Source organism: Octodon degus, unplaced genomic scaffold (assembly GCF_000260255.1).
Source record: "Octodon degus isolate 3935 unplaced genomic scaffold, OctDeg1.0 scaffold00026, whole genome shotgun sequence".
Taxonomy (NCBI): domain Eukaryota; kingdom Metazoa; phylum Chordata; class Mammalia; order Rodentia; family Octodontidae; genus Octodon; species Octodon degus.
In genome coordinates, this window is record NW_004524602.1 from 1,158,960 (window position 1) to 1,163,404 (window position 4,445).

The following is a 4,445-nucleotide window of genomic DNA, read 5'->3' on the forward strand; positions in this document are numbered from 1 at the left end:
AACAACTCAAGGGCCTGGGTGATATTGTTTTTCTCTGTAGTGACGCTCAGGCGGTTACGAGCAGCATCGAGCAGGCTAGCAGAGCAGCCCGGTAGTGAGCTAGATCCCGCTGGGGTGTCCATCACTGAGGCTCAGCTTCTCCATCAGCAAGGTGCAGGGCACTTCCCTTACAGGATTCATCATGATTTATTTCACTGGTCTTCCACTTCGGTCATCTATTGTTGGGAGCAGCTGAGGCTGGTAAGTCATTAGGCACATAGAACAAAGCCAGCCCCCAAACACCGAAGCACCTCAAACAAGCCCTTGCAGCTTGTTAACAGATTGCTGGGTAGAGAGGCTAAAATTAATATCAGCCTCTGGGGTAGTTACTCTCTTCGGCTTAGGAAGAGGATCTTCACTTGACCCAGCTATTGTCTCTTGTCTATCTTTTCTTCATTCTCACTGAAGTACCTACCCAGGATACACCAAGAGTCTAGTGAATTTCTACAATATATATTCCCACTTTTTGATATTATGCAAATTTCAAGGACTGGGTTATAGCTGAGCGGTAGATCACTTGCCCAATGTGCAGAGCTCTGGGTTTAATTTCCAGCACTTCAATCAATCAATCAATCAATCAATCAATCAATCAAGCAAGCAATCAATAGAAATAAAGTCTCATTGTACAACCATGTGGTAAAGTCTTTGTACACATTATCTAGAAGTATTTCATTAGGATAATCTATAGCAGAAAGGTTGCTGCCCCAAAGAATTTAGGGTTTTAAAGGCTTGACCTATTTGACCAAACTATCCTCAGAATGTTGTACTATTTGACACTTCCTCCACTGGGCTATCAGAAAACCAGTTTTCCCATACTATGCCAACACTGGAAAATTTCAGGACTTGTTTTTTAATCTTTGCCAATGTGCGAGGCCAAAAGTGGCAATTCACAAGGCTTTAATTTGCTTTTCTGTGATTACTGATAGGCAGACACACTCTGATCCTCACCGGCTCATGTGTTTGTCTAATACCCTCCTCTTGAATGCCTGTGACTTGTTTCTAATGCATGGAATCTGCCAAAAAAGGAAGGGTTTTGCAGATTAATTAATGTCCCTCAACAGTTGACTTCAAATTAATAAAAAAGGAAGAAGAAGAAGAAGAAGAAGAAGAGGAAAAACAGAAAGGGGAAGAGGAGACAAAGAAGAGGTGGAAGAATAAGGGGAGGCAGAGTTGGCAGCAGGGGAAGGTCACAAAATGAAGCTGCAGAGACACAAGTTCAGCCTCCAGCCTAAAGGAACATGGAATCCTCCCACTGTGAAGCTCACATATGAAAATGGAGCTGGCACTGTGACACTGGACCTCACTGTGACACCCTGAGCAGGGAACGGGGTGGAAACCAGCCTAGCATTCTGATTTACAGAGAATGTGAGGTAAGAAATGTGTGGTGTTTTAAGTCACGGAATCTGCATTTGCTATGCGGCATAAATCACCGAGACTACTACCAAGACCGCAGTTCCCCATGTATTATTGATTGATTAGACCCTTCTTTCTTCCTAGCTCATTTTTCTGTTAGCATTCATCATTTTCTAATTGATATTTTCATCCTCAGATATTGAGGGTTTCTTGGTTTGGTTTCAGTCCCCCTTTGTGTGTCACAAACAAGAGGCAGCCACTGCATTTGCACATGGTTGAATCTTTATCTTTCTACCTGTTCTCGCCTTCCCAGTGAACTTGAGAAGCCCATCCTCATTCTGGGTTTACAGGTAGGATAACAAATATTTATTCCTAGTACCTGTGTAGTTCTAGTATTATTTTGAATCTTTAACCTATCCCAGGAAGATTTTGGCAAATGATGTGGTTCAGAGAAATACAACTTCAGTTGTCTTCAAATTCATTGATAATCTCTATCATACTGGAGCGTGGCCCAGTGGTCAGACCCACACATAGCACCGGTGAGGCCCTGGTTTCATCCCTAGCAACACAGAAATGCTCACCAGTCCACCAAATAATCCTTGACTTTTTCACAAAAGTCTGATCTGGCCTTTTCAATCTGTAATGTTAAATCTGTTGAAAGCTCTGTATTCTTATGAGCCGATTTTCATTGTTAGGACTTTATATAAGACACTGGATCCTCAGCACCACATGCCACTCTGGCTCCACCCCCAGGTGCGCTGAGCCAGCCACCAAGACCCAGCATGGTGGGGCACACCTGTAATCCCAGTGCTGGGAAGGCTGAAAACAGGAGGATCACTATGAGTCCAAGCTGGGTAGTGAGACCCTGTACCAAATACATTGAAAAAAAAAAAAAAGACATTGAAATATCTAGCAAGGAAAATCACCCTTCCTTTCTCCTCTTTTATAAAATTTCCTCATTAGTCTCTTACATTCCTTTTTTCATTGTCTTTAGAATGATTTTATCAATTCCCACTGGCAGTTTAATTATATTTGTACTGTGTTGATTTATATTTATAGACGTATGCATTTCTAGAGTACCAAGGGAAGAAATGGCCTCCCCTACCAGAATATGTTTGTGTCATGCATTTGTCTTCTATGACGTGGCCCCAGACAAGGCGGTTTTCTTTTTACATACCTCACATGTTTTTTGTGTTAAATTTATAACAGGATTTTATGTATGTTATGATAGCTTATGCTACGTTATAGGAAAGTTATTTTTATTATGTATCTTTCATAGGCAAATTTTGACAAACATCATTGAATGCATGCTATTAGAATCAATTTGCTATATGGAATTTACAATTCAGAGTATTATGTATTTTATTACTGTATAAAAATCATTGTGTTTCCTTCATGTCAGTAAGGTGTGTAATATATATTTGCAGTTCTTAACATCCTAAAGACAGTTCTTAAACATCTGTCAGCATCCCTGTTCCTGAGTTTCAGGACTGTTTAGTCTGAGCCAATCACTGGCTCTGAATTCCTTGCCAGTGTTTGGCTCACAAGTGGGTTGGCCTTAGCAGTTTGAGCCAACAGAACGGAAAAGAGGTTTCCTGGGAGGTTCTGAAAAGAAGTCAGCTTCTCCTTCAGGTCACAAACAAGGATGCCTATGTTCCTTGCAACCCTAAATAAGAACAGTCCTTAGACAGAAGGTGAGTCTACAGACAGCAGAGAAACAAAACAACCTGCTGATGACTTGGTAGAGCCACAAGGTCACCCAACTCAGGGGTCTGCCAGAGCTCTGCTTGTTTGAGCTGGTGCTCTGTCCATTTTACTAGGGCTTTCCTCCACCCCAAAGCACCCATCTGACATCCACAGAGCAGAACAAGTGAGGTGTGCAGCACAGCCAGTCTCCTGCCATAGTGGTGCTTGGAAAATGGCAGCACTTCCTTCTTCCTGTGGCCAGATCTTATGTGTGTTCTGCCCTTGGTTCCTAGCTTGCTCCTTCCTCAACCCAGGCCACATAGAAGCTTTCTTGTTGCCTAGGCACAGCTCAGCTTCCACTGCTTGAGAAGCCATTTGCATCATTGGAGGTGAGGCTCTTCTGGCTGCCTGAGCTGTCCTGAATCTGAGCTTCCTCTTCTGGAGGGAGGGCCAGGACCAATTCTCACATATCAGTCACCTCTTCCACTGAGCCTCATGCAACCCTTCCACTCTGTAAAGTTCAGTTTGTCTTTCCGGATGAACTGACCATCATTAATTTCCTCTGGTGCCTGCTCTTTGGAAGCTCTGGACACCAGCCTGAAGCTGAATGAGATTTCTACAGCAATAAGAGGAGCATGATTATTTTGTTCTGAAGGTCTTTACAAGTGTAAGGCATGTCTCAAGCAGCTATAAATAATTTATACTGTCCATAATTCATCTGATCAAAACAGACTTCATCGCAGTGCGGTGGCAAAATCTGGTACAAGCTGCTTTGCTGTCACCTCCAAACCAATTACCTGCTCAGAGCTGATGAGAATCTGACTGGGTTCCCTGCTGCAGACTAAAGCCGCATACACAAGCACATTAATCACAATCTGTCCCTGATTAGACACTGGATAATCCCGTTGGATAAGAGGTGACAACCTAGATTCTATTATGTCCTGTAATATTTTCGGAATTTACTGGTAACTTGACCCTCCAGGAGATGTTTTCCAGGGAAAGAGGATCTGCCATAGGTTCTTCTGAGAAAATGTTGTAGGCTTCGGCTAGAACTATGTATTCAATGTCAGTTAATATTTCTTATTTGTTGCAGGTGATGAATAGACAAATGGGACAAGAATGTGTGGTATTTGTTATGAGAAATACACATATTTAGTTTCTTATGGAAGTGTGCTGGAAAGAATAAAAGACATCCTTCAAACCTTTAAAAGGATAAGAACAGGCCAGCCATGGTGGTAAACACCCGTCATCCCAGCATGCAGAAGGCTGAGGCAGGAGGATCACTGAGAGTTGGAAGCCAGCCTGGGCTACATAGCAAGTTCAAGGCCAGCCTGAACTACATAGCAAGACCTTGTCAAAAAAAAAAA